General features: G+C 49.7%; 1 pseudogene; it reads right to left on the minus strand.

Moving 5' to 3' along the window:
* Positions 1 to 83: 83 nt before the first annotated feature.
* The window catches only part of LOC119359319, a 33,633-nt pseudogene continuing 16,305 nt past the window's right edge, over positions 84 to 17,411 (minus strand).

Consider the following 17,411-nt stretch of genomic DNA (forward strand, 5'->3'; position numbering starts at 1 on the left):
CGGGCGCGCTTGACGGTGTCCGGTCATTTAATGGACGGACTGGAGAACTGCCTGGAGAGGCTGCTTTGTACTTCCGCTGCGAGGGCCGCCGTGTGCTCCTCCGTTCGGAGGGAGCGTTCGGTGTTTCCGTTGACCGTAATTACTCCCCGAGGGCCTGCCATCTTGAGCTTAAGGTATGCATAGTGCGGTACCGCATTGAACTTGGCGAATGCGGTTCGTCCGAGCAGTGCGTGATAGCCACTGCGGAATGGGACTATGTCGAAGATTAACTCCTCGCTTCGGAAATTATCCGGAGATCCGAAGACCACTTCAAGTGTGACTGAGCCTGTACAGTTGGCCTCTACACCTGGTATTACGCCTTTAAAGGTTGTTTTGGTGGGCCTAATCCTCGAGGGATCTATGACCATTTTCCGCACTGTATCCTGGTAAAGCAGGTTCAGGCTACTGTCGCCGTCCATAAGGACTCTAGTGAGATGAAATCCGTCAATGATTGGGTCTAGAACCAATGCGGCGAATCCGCCATGACGGGTGCTAGTGGGATGGTCCCTCCGATCAAAGGTGCTCGGGCAGGAGGACCATGGGTTGAACTTTGGGGCGACTTGCTCTATCGCATATACGTCCCTTAACGCGCTTTTCCGCTCCCTCTTGGGGATGTGGGTTGCGTATATCATGTTCACCGTCCGCACTTGTGGGGGAAAACCCATCTGTCCACTATTGTTTGGCGGCCGGGGCTCTTCGTCATCATCGCTATGCAGCCCCTTGTCTGTATTTTTGGCACTTAACTTGCCTGCCTGCTTGAACACCCAACAAGCCCTTTTAGTGTGATTGGCTGGCTTTTCGGGGGTCCCATGTATCTGGCACAAGCGGTCGAGTATTCGGTCCAAACTGGACGGGCCCTTAGGATTTCTTTTGAATGGCTTTTTCCGTTGACCGGATTTATAGCCTCTGAATCCAGCATTAACTGACGTATCCTCAGCGTTGTCGCCGTTAATGCGGCTCTTCTGCTTGTTGTGACACGACCTGCCACTACTGTCCCTAGTATCCGAATTACCAGGGTTCTTGGTCATATTGTTGCTACGGGCAAGCCAGCTGTCTTCTCCCGCGCAAAAGCGGGTCATGAGTGTCGTGAGTGCTGCCATAGATTTCGGCTTTTCTTGTCCAAGGTGCCGGGCAAGCCACTCATCACGGATATTGTGCTTGAAGGCTGCTAGGGCCTCAGCGTCCGGACAGTCAACTATTTGATTTTTCTTTGTTAAGAACCGTGTCCAGAATTGCCTGGCCGATTCTTCTGGCTGCTGAATTACGTGACTTAGGTCATCGGCGTCTGGGGGTCGCACATAAGTGCCCTGGAAATTGTCGAGGAATGCGGCTTCCAGGTCCTCCCAACAACTGATTGATCCTGTTGGCAAGCTGTTAAGCCAATGCCGAGATGGTCCTTTAAGCTTGAGTGGGAGGTATTTGATGGCGTGGAAATCATCGCCGCGGGCCATGTGGATATGAAGGAGATAATCGTCGATCCATACCGCAGGATCTGTTGTGCCATCATATGATTCGATGTTTACGGGTTTGAAACCCTCAGGGATTTGATGATCCATTATTTCGTCTGTGAAGCATAGTGGGTGTGCGGCGCCTCTGTACTGGGCTATATCACGACGTAGCTCCAATGAGCTTCGTCTACTATGTTCGGCCCTGCCGAATTTGTGGCCGGCGTGACGGTTACCATCTCGAGTCATGGGGCGCCCACGCGATCCATAGATCAATCTTGTTTGCCTTGCCTTGTCCTCCAACATATCTCTCAGGTCCGGCGCATTTTCCCGTGCCTTGGTACGGGGTGCGGCTTGAGTGGAGGGTCGAGAGGCCTCTCTGTCGCGGCCACGAGGTGGCCGATCGACCATGCAGGTGATGCAAGTTGAAATGCTTCCTCCTCTAGTCGGGGTAGCAACCTGCGCTTTGGGTAGCTCTTGGAGGGGCGTTCGAGTTTATGCTCTTCGGCCGCAAGGACTTCAGTCCATCTCTCGACTAGCAAATCTTGATCAGCTCTAAGCTGCTGCTGTTTTTTCTTGAGGCTTCTTGCCATGGCCATAAGCCTGCGTTGAAAACGCTCTTGCTCGACGGGATCCTCTGGCACGACGAACTCGTCGTCGTCGACGCTTGCCTCGTCTTCAGAGGGAGGCATATAATTGTCGTCCTCGACCTCTCTGTCTGCCGCTCTCTCATGAGGGCTGGCTTCTCCATCCTCCTGTACTAAGTTTTGCTGGAGGGGGTTTTCTTCGGCACTCTCCAGAGTATTATTATCTCCCATGCTGGAGTCACCGTATTTGTTTTGGCGGGATTTTGAGCGGCTCCGCTGACGCCGGTGCTTAGACTGTTTCTAGGAGGGGTCATCCTCTGCTGTTCCATCGCCATCTCCTTCTTTTGGGGTGTCCACCATGTATATGTCATATGACGAGGTGGCTTTCCAGGGCCCGATAGGCGCTGGTTCTTCATCGTCTCCTGCATCGGCATCCATACCGTCGATGTCTTCAGAATCGAAGTCGAGCATGTCGGTTAGATCGTCGATAGTGGCTACAAAGTGGGTGGTTGGTGGGCTTTGAATTTCTTCATCGTACGTATCCCAACCTTGCTGACCATAGTCCGGCCAGGGCTCTCCTAATAAAGAGAGAGACTTTAGTGTCTTCAGAATATTGCCGAAAGGCGAGTGCTGAAAGATGTCCGCGGCAGTAAACTCCATGATCGGCGCCTGATCGGATTCGACCGGCAGGGGCGTGAGGGGTTCAGAGTTCGGAGAGGAGTCCGGCTCCTTGGAGTCATGAGTCTCGCGGAGTGCGGGGCTGGTGTTCGGCTCGATCGCCGTTGGGATCGCAGTCCCCGAGGCAGTGTCCAACCACCCATCCTCGATCGATGCAGTTGGCTCCGAATTAAGGGTCGAAGCCGATGCGGGTGCGGCCTCCAGGGCACTGTTCGGCGGCAGAGCTAGATCATGCTCGTCGTGACAGTGCGGCGCGCTCGGCAGTGGCTCGAGTCCATCGAAGATCAAGTTCCCGCGGATGTTGGCCGTGTAGTTTAAACTTCCAAATCTGACCTGACGGCTAGGGGCATAGCTTTCGAGCTGCTCCAGATGGCCAAGTGAATTGGCCCGCAGTGCGAAGCCGTCGAAGACGAAGATCTGTCCGGGGAGGAAGGTCTCACCCTGGACTGCATCGCTATTGATGATCGTAGGAGCCATCAAGCCTGACGGCGATGACACAGAGGAACTCTCAATGAAAGCACCAATGTTGGTGTCAAAACTGGCGAATCTCAGGCAGGGGGTCCCGAACTGTGCGTCTAGGACGGATGGTAACAGGAGGCAGGGGACACGAAGTTTTACCCAGGGTCGGGCCCTCTTGATGGAGGTAAAACCCTACGTCCTGCTTGATTAATATTGATGATATGGGTAGTACAAGAGTAGATCTATCACGAGATCAGAGAGGCTAAACCCTAGAAGCTAGCCTATGGTATGATTGTTGTTGTGTATGTTGTTCTACGGACTAAAACCCTCCGGTTTATATAGACACCGGAGAGGGTTAGGGTTACACAAAGTCGGTTACAATGGTAGGAGATCTGTATATCCTTATCGCCAAGCTTGCCTTCCACGCCAAGGAAAGTCCCTTCCAGACACGGGACGAAGTCTTCAATCTTGTATCTTCATAGTCCAGTAGTCCGGCTGAAGGTATAGTCCGGCTATCTGAACACCCCCTAAACCAGGACTCCCTCAGATACGTCATGGGCCGGATGACCAAGAGTCGACGCGGCAAGATCTACATTGACGATGTTGGATGGGGTCCGGAGGCCGATCCAATCTAATATGGGTATGGTGTCCCCTTCGGAGGATGAACGTTTTCATCAGCAAGATTGGTGAGTCTGGGCCTGGGCCGAACGTTTGCACCAACACCATTGAGACCGATTGGCTTGCGAGACCCGCCAAGGTCCTGCCTAGCCGGAAGAGAGCTCTTGTTGGCTTTATTCAAGGGGTGGATCTCGACGAAGGTTCAATGTTAGGTGGAGAGACAGCCATCTATCCAGGTGATGAGTCCTTAACTGGCAAAACCGAATCGATCTATCAATTGCAAGATGACGGGCTTGGGGGCTGTTCAGATGGCGACAGTATTCCGGACCCCTATGAACCACCGAGAAGGGCTGCCGTTTTCATGGCCGGCACGGAACAGATGCTGAATAAATCAACAAGTACGGATGTGACCTCTAGTTCAACAGCTGTTGTGACGGCTAGTGCGAGCATTTCTGCATGCCCATCGGCTCAGGTCTTATCTGAACTCATGGATGCTCTGGCAACTCTCTTAGCCGCAGAGGTGACTCTGGCGACTCAGGCACAACATAAAGTGGAAGTTGCGAAACTGCGGGACGAGGTAGCTCAAGCTCGAGAGGAGCTTAATGCTGAGAATGCCAGGATGGTAACGGAGCGAGCCGCGTTTGAAGCCGATTCACAACGGATTCAAGCAGAAAGTTTCCGGTTAAATCTTGATCAGAACACCTCAAATGTTGTTATGTGAAGAAGGCACCAGAGCTGTCTACCCCTGGATTTTGAGGCGACGGGTCTTTTCAATACACCTGGAGTAGGACCAAGCAAGCTGCCCAGTGTAATACAGGTCCCTGAGGCGCCCGCGGCCAGGGCGACGGCTCAGGCACGCATGGCAGACCCGCCTCGTTTGAACTTAACCCTGACTCAGCAGGTGTTAACTATGGGCGTTCTAGGAACGTGGGTACCTAGACTGGCCTGCCTATGACCCACGGCATGGCTCTATTGATGGCCTGGTATGGCCCAACTTCAACATCGACAATTCAAGACCCTCAAGAGAGGCCAAGCCTCACAAGGCGGACAACTCTAAGACCTCCCCATGGAGCGGCCTCCCCAGGCTGGCTCACGAGGAGTGGGTATATCTATGCAAGGCTCACCTCGCGAGGTTCAGATGACATGAGCCATGACGACCAAGGCCAGGGTGGCGCCAGAGGGCACAGTGTACCAGTTTCCTCTTTGGTGCTAAGTGGAAAGTGCAGGCGTGGGGTCCCGAGGAATCAAGCAAAGGTTTCTATTTCGGTGCAATAATACCAAGACCGCCAGGACGGAAGGACGGAGGTCATCGCGGAGCTCACCACGGCATCACGACCATAGGCTTTTGCAGGCGAAGGCTATTTTTGTCAGGATAGCACGTAGTAGTTGTCTCCCATCAAATTTGGCCATGGTGGGATCCCTTCCCGCCTTCATTTGGGAAGAGGACCAAGGCCGCTACAAATAGGACCTAGCCACCACCATAGAGGGGGAGTGATCATTCGGATCATCCACACACCCACCAGCTCATCGAGCTCAAGAACACCTCTCCTCCTGAGGCTGTTCTCCAGTGTACTAGTTCATCCTCAGCCCCTCGAGGCCAATCCACCACAAAGAAGGAGTATTACACTGCAAGGTGGCCCAAACCTGGGTAAACTATTGTGTCTCTTGTTCATTCTGTTCGTCGAGATAGGCCGTGCGATTAGCGAGCAGGCAAACTAGGGAGGATGAGTTCTTCGCACGCACTCCAGAGTTCAAACCTCTCAAGGGTCTCTGGAGCCTGGAATCTCACATTTGGCGTGCAAGGTAGGGGTGCGTCGAAGATCCACCGCTCCGTCCGCCATGCTCAAGCATCAGCTCTCATGGCGGACGCTCCTCCATAGACCAGATCGGCGCGCGCTTTCAGGGAGGCCGAGGGCCTCTGAGCTTTCACCCCTACCCAACGGCGGATGCAGTGGCGACCCAAGTTCAGGCCGGACCTGCGGGCCTGATATGATGGCATGGCGGACCCGACAGGCTTCCTCCAGGCATACGAGGAGGCTGTTTGGGCGGCCAGCGGTGATGACAAAGTCATGGAAAACTGGCTCCCCATGGCCCTGGCGGGCGCGCCACGCGCCTGGCTTCTCAACTTGCCAGGGTCTTCTGTGTTGTCCTGGGAGAAGTTGCCTCACGGCACCAGCACCCCATGCTGTCACAACCCTCCTCGATTGCTCGCAGGCGCCGCCCTCGGACCGCCATGTCAAGCAGTTCTACCACCAAGTGGGTGCCACCCACGTGCAGCAGGGAGCTCCTCCGGGAGGGGCGGCGTCCAAGGCCGACATCACTTTCAAATCAAGAGATCGCCACAGGTGCCGATGCAATTCCGATGCTTTCCACGCCCACCGTCTGCAACATGGCAGTCACCAAAACCCTCGTCGACGGTGGGGTTGGCTTCAATGTGCTCTCTGTGGAAGCTTTCGGCTTGCATCACATGCTACATGGCCGGATCCGCCCCACCAATCCCTTCTACGGGGTCGTCGCCGGCTCCACCAGCCCCCTGGGGCAGATCCACCTCCTCGTCACCTTCGGCACCCGCGAAAACTACCGGTAGCTCTACCTCGCCATCGACAAATTCACCAAGTGGGTGAAGGTGGAGGCTATACGCACTATCCCAGCTGGCTCGGTAGTGAAGTTCATCAAGGGCCTCGTGAGCCAGTTCGGGGTCCCAAATCGCATCATCACCGACAATGGCTCGTAGTTCACTAGCAACCTTTTTAAAACATATCTTGCTAACCTTGGAACGGAGATATGCTATGTCTCAGTGGCACACCCCAGGAGCAACGGCCAGGCCGAATGCACCAACGTGGAAGTCCTGAGAGGCCTCAAGGCAAGAAACTTCAAGAAAAAGCTCGAGGCCTGCAGCAGGGGCTGGTTGGATGAGCTCTAGTCAGTGCTATGGTCCATCTGCATCACCACGAACAAGCCAACAAGTGAGACTCCATTCTTCCTCGTCTACGGAGCAGAAGTGGTTCTCCCTCATGAGGTCAGGCATCGTTTCGCGTGGGTCTTGGCATTTCATGAGGCACGGCAAGACGCCTAGTGGGGGATGGACCTCGTGCTAGGGGCAGAATGACACCGTCAAGCTGCGCTCCGAGCAGCAATGTACCAGCAGGCGTTGCGACAGTACAACTGCCGCATCGTTCGCTCTAGGATGCTCGAGGTGGGTGATCTCTCATCCTGCGGCAGGTTCTCTCCAAGGAGGGGCTGCATAAGCTTTCACCCATGTGGGAGGGCCCATTCAGGATCGCCCGTGTCTCCAGGCCTGGCACTGCGTGCCTAGAGACGTAGGATGGGATCCCCATCCAGAATGCCTGGAACATCCAACACCTCTGGAAGTTTGACCCATGAAGCTAGGCCCGTGCTTGTGAAGGTCTCCTCTTGCGACACTCTCACGTAATGATGAGTGGGGCTATACACGCCTCGGAATCTCCGGAGTGCCGCCCTCGGGCGTCGGGGGTTCCCTTCCATGTCCTAGTGGCAGCACTTAGCTCTGCGCTGGTGAGAAGACTAGACTAGGTGTCGGACACGGCTGTTCATTTGCTTGCTTTCTGTAGCTACTTTGCAACTTCTTAATGGAATTTGGAGTTCTCGCATTTTTTCGCCTGTGTTCTTGACAAGTTGGATTCCCCCCTTTTACTTCTCTCGCCTTTCAATCTTGGCTCAGGGCAGTGACAGTTGGCCGTCACTCTTCCTCACGTGTCTCGTGCATGGGGGCTGGGCAGGTGTGTGCGCGCGCTGGGTTCATCCGCGCCGCAAACATACTTCGCCAAAAGCCATGTCGCCCTAGATCATCGGCTTCTAGAGCTTCGGCTTCCTTGATCCTCGCGAGGCACTCGTGAATGAGTTTGAGGGCCTGAGCACACTCTATGTCTGTGTCCCTCGGGCAGCGCGACGCAGTGCACTAAGCCACAACTAACTCACGCCTGAGGGCTCGCGCAAGGAAGAACAAGGCACCCCGCCATGTTTTCTAACATCTCTGCATCTCTACAATGTGTCCTGAGGCCGATGGCTCCAGAGTCAACGGGAAGGGAGCTTCACCAGATGCTAAAGAGGCGCACCCTCACGAGATGGAAAACTAAACTACCGCGAGCATGCCAAGCTAAGTTACCCAAACCGCGTCTATTCAAAACACAGATAACACGGCATAACATCAAGATAACAAGCATAGCATAGTGGCATAAATGCGGCAGTTCATTGCACAGCACAGTGAGGCCATCTACTTTTTTCAAAATACAGGAAAAAGGAAACGTTAACAAAAGAGGCCCACGCGGCCGCAGCAGCTCCCGAGCCAGGCTCCGTCAGCCGCATGCTCTGCCGAAGCCCTCCTCCTGCTTCACCGGAGCGCGGCGGCGGGATAACCTATCGCCTTCCTTGATCCGAGCCCGGCGACGGAGCGGCTGACCATAGCCACTGCTACTAGTGCTCTCGTCGGATGAAGAGCCCTTGCCACTAGGAGAGGCATGGCCATCACCAAGGGCGAGCTCGCCCTCATCGTCGTCACGACAGTCGTCAAGGCCAAGCTCATCATCGCTGCTGCCATCCTCGGGGCAGGACCCCACATGATGGCCGTCCATCCTGAATACTCTCACGTAAAGGGTCGCGACCCCGTCGTACCTGAAGTGGATGGAGCAACTCCCGCTCAGGCCTCGTGCGTGGGTGAACGCCTGCCAAGCGCAAGTCAAGGTTACGCTACCTCCGGCGGTGATGTCCGCCCACAACCCATGAAGCCTTGCTGCAGCAGCCGTCAGCCTGCAGCCAGAAGCCGTCAAGCCCCGCGGCCGCAAGCTCACCCACGAAGAAGCAGGGGGCGGGAGCCAGGTGCCCGCCGGCCTCTCTGACCACACAACGAACTCTGGGAGTACCTCCGCCGAGTGGAAGTGGGGCCGAGGAGGCCGGGCAACCATGTCGCGCCTCCCATCATCACAGGAGCTCACCCTTGGCAGCTCCCACCAAGGGAAGAAGCACTGCCACAGCCACCCAAGGCGACGCTGGCCCCCGAAGCAGTGCGCCCGCTCCCCCGAGGAGCCACCGCAGGGTTCGCAGCAGGCTTGCGAGGGCGGCCTCGCCCTCTCTTGGGTGGCGACGAGCCGGGTCGCTCCTTGGGGGCCTTCCCCTTCTCGACGGTGGAGAACTTCCTCGTCGGTGCCATGGGAGCTACAGCAAGACGGCAAGGCAGAGAGGAGGAAGAAGAAGAAGGCGGTGAGAACACACAGAAGAGAAAGGGGGCCTCTGCCCCTCTCCTCATTTATAGTCGAAGGAAAGCCAACCGCCGGCCTCCATGATCACATGCAATGATGATTTTCTTTGCATGCAGCTGGGTCTCATCAAGTCGAACGGTTGCCTTGGAAGTGTGGGGAAGTGGAGGCGCCCATGTCCCATCAATCACCACGCGTCGACCAAGGACACATGCGGTTAGGGCCCACGGTGATCCACACTTGCCCTTTGGCTTCGCCTCGAAGCCAAGTTCGAGCGCGCCTTGGGCCCGGGGGATACTGTTGGTGTTCTAGAAACGGGGGTACCCAGACTTGCCTACCTGCGTCCCACAGCGTGGCTCCATCGACGGCCTTGTACAACCCAGCTTCAACATCAACCACTTAGGAACCTCGCAAGGGGCCAAGCCTCGCGAGGCAGATGGCTCCAAGACCTCCCCGTGGGGCGGCCTCCCCAGGATAGCTCATGAGGAGCAGAGATATCTATGCAAGGCTCACCTCGCGAGGTTCAGATGACGTGATCCATGACGAGCAAGGCCAGGCGGGCGCCATCGGGCGTAGTGTACCAGTTTTCTCTTTGGTGCTAAGGAGGCAAGTGCAGGCGCGGAGTCCCAAGGAATCAAGCAAAGGTTTCTATTATGGTGCAACAAGACCAAGTCCTCCAGGACGGCAGGACGGAGGTCATCATCGAGCCCACCACGCCATCACGACCAGAGGCTTTTGCAGGCAAAGAATACTTTTGTCAGGATAGCATGTACTAGTTGTGGTGGGATTACTTCCGCCTTCATTTGGGAAGAGGACCAAGGCCACTATAAATAGGACCTAGCCACCACCATAGAGGGGGAGGGATCATTTGGATCATCCACACACCCACCAGCTCATCGAGCTCAAGAACACCTCTCCTCCTAAGGCTATTCTCCACTATACTAGTTCATCGTCAGGCCCTCTAGGCCAATCCACCACAAAGCAGGAGTAGGGTTTTACACCGCAAGGTGGCCTGAACCTGGGTAAACTGTTGTGTCTCTTGTTCATTCGGTTCGTCAAGCTAGGCCGTGTGATTAGCGAGCAGGCAGACCGGGGAGGATGAGTTCTTCACACGCACCCCAGAGTTCGAACCTGTCAAGGGTCTGTGGAGTCCGGAATCCCACATTAACACCGTCGGGTCACTATTCCAACCCGCTTGATAACATGATTGCCGCGGTTTCGCGGCTGGCAGCTCTTCCTGGAAAAAGTGAATCTCCCGCGGCGATCGAGGGCCGGAAGGCTTTGAGCTTCTTCAGACAGTAGTAGCTCAACATGCGGCTTACTCATACAGCCATGAGCGAATCCATTCAACTCCTCGCCGGAGTCGAAGTTATAGCTCGCGCATTGAATCGCCGGCGGTTTCTAGCAGCGAGCAACACCGTAACCTGCCCCATGGGCATAACCCACCGCGTGATGATAACAATGTTCAGGCCCTGTTGGACAAGACTAGGGTACATCAAGAGGTGGAGCTGGCGGCTCAATTAGTGGCGCATGAATGGCTTCAGTTGAACCCTTCGGCGTCTGTAGAGGCTAGGATGACTTCCAGGACGGTGGGTGTGCCATGCTTAGCGCCGGCTCTACGCAACGGGCATTTGCCTAAGGACTTGAAGGGCCCTCGAAAGGTGCCCAATGACACTGCCGATTAGCCTCCATAGGCTTGGATTGAGAGCTATGAGTTGGCTATGGAGATGTTAGATGTCAATGATGTTGTGTGCGCCAAGTACTTGATACGACTCCAACATATCTATAATTTTTGATTGCTCCATGATATATTATCTACTGTTTTGGGCAATGTTGGGCTTTATTACCCACTTTTATATTATTTTTGGGACTAACCTATTAACCGGAGGCCCAGCCCAGAATTGCTGTTTTATGCCTATTTCAATGTTTTGAAGAAAAGGAATATCAGACGGAGTCGAAATGGAACGAAATCAACTTGAGAAGTTATATTTGGAAGGGAACACACCTGATGGACTTGGATCCCACATCAAGGAAGGAACGAGGTGCTCACGAGGGTGGGGGGCGCCCCCCCTAGGGCGCGCCCCCTGTCTCGTGGGGCCCTCGTGGCTCCCCTGACGTACCTCCTACACCCATATATACCTACGTGACCTAAAACTTCCAGAAGGCACAATAGATCGGGAGTTCCGCCGCCAGAAGCCTCCGTAGCCACCGAAAACCAATCTAGACCCGTTCTGGCACCCTGCCGGAGGGGGCAATCCTTCTCCGGTGGCCATCTTCATCATCCCAGTGGTCTCCATGACGAGGAGGGAGTAGTTCTCCCTCGGGGCTGAGGGTATGTACCAGTAGCTATGTGTTTGATCTCTCTCTCTCGTGTTCTTGATTTGGCATGATCTTGATGTATCGTGAGCTTTGCTATTATAGTTGGATATTATGTTTCTCCTCCCCCTCTTCTCTCTTGTAATGAATTGAGTTTCCCCTTTGAAGTAATCTTATTGGATTGAGTCTTTAAAGATTTGAGAACACTTGATGTATGTCTTGTCGTGGATATCTGTGGTGACAATGGGATACCACATGCCACTTGATGTATGTTTTGGTGACCAACTTGCGGGTTTCGTGACATTTGGAACCTATGCATAGGGGTTGGCACACGTTTTCGTCGTGATTCTCCGGTAGAAACTTTGAGGAACTCTTTGAGGTCCTTTGTGTTGGTTGAATAGATGAATCTGAGATTGTGTGATGCATATCGTATAATCATACCCACGGATACTTGAGGTGACATTGGAGTATCTAGGTGACATTAGGGTTTTGGTTGATTTGTGTCTTAATGTGTTATTCTAGTATGAACTCTAGGGCTGTTTGTGACTCTTATAGGAATATCCCAACGGATTGATTGGAAAGAATAACTTTGAGGTGGTTTCGTACCCTACCATAATCTCTTCGTTCTTTCTCCACTATTAGTTACTTTGGAGTGACTCTTTGTTGCATGTTGAGGGATAGTTATGTGATCCAATTATGTTAGTATTGTTGAGGGAACTAACACTAGCGAAAGTATTAACCCTAGGCCTTATTTCCACACATTGCAATACCGTTTTACGCTCACTTTTATCATTAGCTACCTTGCTGTTTTTATTATTTCAGATTACAAAAACTATTATCTACTATCCATATTGCACTTGTATCACCATCTCTTCGCCGAACTAGTGCACTTATACAATTTACCATTGTATTGGGTGTGTTGGGGACACAAGAGACTCTTTGTTATTTGGTTGCAGGGTTGCTTGAGAGAGACCATCTTCATCCTACGCCTCCTACGGATTGATAAACCATAGGTCATCCACTTGAGGGAAATTTGCTACTGTCCTACAAACCTCTTCACTTGGAAGCCCAACAACGTCTACAAGAAGAAGGTTGTGTAGTAGACATCAAGCTCTTTTATGGCGCCGTTGCCGGTGAGGTTAGCGCTTGAAGGTATATCTTTATATCTTGCAATCGAGTCTTTTAGTTTCTTGTTTTATGACTAGTTTAGTTTATAAAAGAAAACTATAAAAAATGGAATTGAGTTTGTCTCATACGCTTCATCTTTTTAATATCTTTCGTGAGTATGATGGAAAGGAAAATTGTGCTCAAGTGCTAGAAGAAGACATCTATAAAATGTTTGGCACTAAATATTTGAATGATGAGCATGATTGCAATGTTGTTAGTATGAATTCCTTGAATATCCATGATGCTAATGATATGCAAAGCCACAAGCTTGGGGAAGCTATGTTTGATGAAGTTGATATTTTTTGTCCCCCAAGTTTTGATGAGCAAATTTATTATGATGAAAGCATGCCTCCTATCTATGATGATTATTGTGATGACCTTTATGCCTTAAATAATAATGATAACCATGAAACTTGTCATCTTGATCTTAATTTTCAATCACATGATAGTTATTTTGTTGAGTTTGCTCCCACTATTATTCATGAGAAGAAATTTTCTTATGTGGAGAGTAGTAAATTTTCTATGCTTGTAGATCATGAAAAGAATGCTTTATGTGCTGGTTATATTGTTGAATTCATTCATGATGCTACTGAAAATTATTATGAGGGAGGAACATATGCTTGTAGGAATTGCAATAATATCAAGTTTCCTCTCTATGTGCTTAAAGTTTTGAAATTATGCTTGTTTTCCCTTCCTATGCAAGTTGATTCTTGTTCCCACAAGTTGTTTGCTCACAAAACCCTTATGTATAGGAAGTGGGTTAGACTTAAATTTTCTAGTCATATTCTTCATGATGCTCTCTTTATGTTTCAATTCTTATCCTTTATGTGAGCATCATTGCAATCATCATGCCTAGCTAGGGGCGTTAAACGATAGTGCTTGTTGGGAGGCAACCCAATTTTATTTTACTTTCTTCCCTTTTGCTCCTGTTTAGTAATAAATAATTAATCTAGCCTCTTCTTAGATGTGGTTTATGCTTTTAATTAGTGTTTGTGCAAAGTAGAACCTTTGGGAAGACTTGGGGAAAGTCTTGTTAATCATGCTGTAAAAAACAGAAACTTTAGCGCTCACGAGAATTGCTGCCATTTTTATTTGGAGAGTGCTATTTAGTTAATTCTTTTTGAAGATGGTTAATAGATAAATTCCTCATGTCCAGAAATTTATTTTAGAATTTTATGAGTTCTATAAGTATACGTTTTATCCAGATTACCACAGACTGTTCTGTTTTTGACAGATTCTGTTTTTCATGTGTTTTTTACTTATTTTGAAGAATCTATGGCTAGTAAAATAGTTTATAAACCATAGAGAAGTTGGAATACAGTAGTTTTAACACCAATATAAATAAATAATGAGTTCATTACAGTACCTTTAGGTGGTGATTTATTTTCTTATACTAACGGAGCTTACGAGTTTTCTGTTAAGTTTTGTGTTGTGAAGTTTTCAAGTTTTGGGTAAAGATTCGATGGACTATGGAATAAGGAGTGGCAAGAGCCTAAGCTTGGGGATGCCCAAGGCACCCCAAGGTAATATTCAAGGATAGCCAAGAGCCTAAGCTTGGGGATGCCCCGGGAGGCATCCCCTCTTTCGTCTTCATTCATCGGTAACTTTACTTGGAGCTATATATTTATCGCCACATGATATGTGTTTTGCTTGGAGACTCAAATTATTTTGTTAGGATTTGCTTGCTGTTATTTAGAACAATGTTTTTCATCGTTTATTCCAATAAAAGTGGCATTGATAGCCTTTACTATGCCTATGTTACAAGTATACATGTTGCTGTTTGAAAACAGAAAGTTTACCGCTGTTGCAATAATTCCCTAGAAAAGTCAGAATGTGATAAAATGTTGAAATCTGTTGCATATTAAGATCTGATAAATTTAATACAGTGGGAATTTCATTTCATAATTTTTGGAGCTATGTAGGTATGGATGTTGCAGCATTCTTTACAGACTATCCTGTTTAGGCAGATTGCTGTTATGTTTGCATTGTTTGCATATGTTTGCTTCTTTAATGATTCTATTTGAGGATAGGACTATTAAATATTGAAGAGTCATTTAGTATGCAATGTTGAATAATAATTTTAGTGATTTGGTACAATAGAGTATGATAAGGTTTTGGCAATGGTTTATACTAACTTATCTTACGAGTCCTTGTTGAGTTTTGTGTGGATGAAGCTTTTGAGATTTAGGGAGACCGTGATATGAGAGGAATTAAGGAGACACAAAGGCTCAAGCTTGGGGATTACCAAGGCACCCCAAGATAATATTTCAAGAAGTCTCAAGCATCTAAGCTTGGGGATGCCCCGGTTGGCATCCCACCTTTCTTCTTCAAGAATAATCGATTAGTATCGGTTGATCCTAAGTTTTTGCTTCTTCACATGATGTTTGCTATTCTTAGATGTCATTTTATTTTGCTTTGCTTTCTGTTTGAATAGAGTACCAAGATCTGAAATTATTACATGTTAGAGATTCTTCACATAGTTGCATAATTATTCGACTACTCATTGATCTTCACTTATACCTTTCGGAGTAGTTTGTCATTTGCTCTGGTGCTTCACTTATATCCTTTAGAGCATGGTGGTATTTTTATTTTGAATAAATAGATGAACTCTCATGCTTCACTTAGATTATTTTGAGAGTCTTAAATAGCATGGTAATTTGCTTAAAATCATAATATGCTAGGTATACAAGAATAATAAAATTCTCTTATGAGTGTGTTGAATACTATTAGAAGTTTGATACTTGATAGTTGTTTTGAGATATGGAGATGGTGATATTAGAGTCATGCTAGTTGAGTAGTTGTGAATTTGAGAAATACTTGTGCTAAAGTGTGTGATTCCCGTAGCATGCACGTATGGTGAACCGTTATGTGACGAAATCGGAGCATGATTTATTTATTGATTGTCTTCCTTATGAGTGGCAGTCGGGGACGAGCGATGGTCTTTTCCTACCAATCTATCCCCCTAGGAGCATGCGCGTAGTACTTTGTTTCGATAACTAATAGATTTTTGCAATAAGTATGTGAGTTCTTTATGACTAATGTTGAGTCCATGGATTATACGCACTCTCACCCTTCCACCATTGCTAGCCTCTCTAGTACCACGCAACTTTTGCCGGTACCATACACCCACCATATACCTTCCTCAAAACAGCCACCATACCTACCTATTATGGCATCTCCATAGCCATTCCGAGATATATTGCCATGCAACTTTCCACCGTTCCGTTTATTATGACATGCTTCATCATTGTCATATTGCTTAGCATGATCATGTAGTTGACATCGTATTTGTGGCAAAGCCACCATTCACAATTGTTTCATATATGTCACTCATGCATCATTGCACATCCCGGTACACCGCCGGAGGCATTCATATAGAGTCATACTTTGTTCTAGTATCAAGTTGTATCATTGAGTTGTAAATAAATAGAAGTTTGATGATCATCATTTAATAGAGCATTGTCCCAAAAAAAGGAGAAAGGCCAAATAAAAAAAGGGAGGCCAAATAAAAAAAGGCCAAAAAAAAGAAAGGCCAAATAAAAATAAAAAAAATAAAAATAAAAAAGGGACAATGCTACTATCCTTTTACCACACTTGTGCTTCAAAGTAGCACCATGATCTTCATAATAGAGAGTCTCCTATGTTGTCACTTTCATATACTAGTGGGAATCTTTCATTATAGAACTTGGCTTGGATATTCCAATCATGGGCTTCCTCAAAATGCCCTAGATCTTCGTGAGCAAGCGAGTTGGATGCACACTGAGGGAGTCCTGGATTAGGGGGTCTCCGGACTGCCAGACTATCTCCATTGGCCGGACTGTTAGACTATGAAGATACAAGATTGAAGACTTTGTCTCGTGTCCGGATGGGACTCTACTTGGCGTGGAAGGCAAGCTAGGCAATACGGATATGGATATCTCCTCCTTTGTAACCGACCTTGTGTAACCCTAACCCTCTCCGGTGTCTATATAAACCGAAGGGTTTTAGTCCGTAGGACAACAACCATAACATACAATCATACCATATGCTAGCTTCTAGGGTTTAGCCTCTCTGATCTCGTGGTAGATCTACTCTTGTAATACCCATATCATCAATATTAACCAAGCAGGACGTAGGGTTTTACCTCCATCAAGAGGGCCCGAACTTGGGTAAAACATCGTGTCCCCTGCCTCCTGTTACCATCCGGCCTAGACGCACAGTTCGGGACCCCTACCCGAGATCCGCCGGTTTTGATACCGACATTGGTGCTTTCATTGAGAGTTCCTCTGTGTCATCGCCGTTAGGCTTGATGGCTCCTACTGTCATCGATAGTGATGCGGTCCAGGGTGAGACTTTTCTCCCCGGACAGATCTTCGTATTCGGTGGCTTTGCACTGCGGGCTAATTCACTTGGCCATCTGGAGCAGGTTAAAATGTACGCCCCAGGCCATCAGGTCAGATTTGGAAGTTTGAACTACACGACCGACATCCGTGGAGACTTGATCTTTGATGGATTCGAGCCACAGCCGGGCGCGCCGCACTATCACGATGGGTATGACCTAGCTCTGTCGCCGAACAGTACCCCAGAAGTCGCGCCCGCATCAGCTCCGACCCTCAGCTCGGAGCCAACTGCGCCAATCGAGGACGGGTGGCTAGACACCGCCTCAGGAGCTGCAGTCTGAACAGCGATCGAGCCAAACACCAGCCAAATCCTCCACGAAACCCGTGACTCCAAGGTGCCGGACTCTTTTCCGGACTTCGAACCACCCACGCCCCTGCCAATCGAATCCGATGGGCGCCGATCATGGAACTCACCGCCGCGGACATCTTTCAGCACTCGCCCCTTGGCGACATTCTAAATTCACTAAGGTCTCTCTCTTTGTCAGGAGAGCC

This window comes from Triticum dicoccoides, chromosome 2A (genome assembly GCF_002162155.2).
Source record: "Triticum dicoccoides isolate Atlit2015 ecotype Zavitan chromosome 2A, WEW_v2.0, whole genome shotgun sequence".
Lineage (NCBI taxonomy): Eukaryota > Viridiplantae > Streptophyta > Magnoliopsida > Poales > Poaceae > Triticum > Triticum dicoccoides.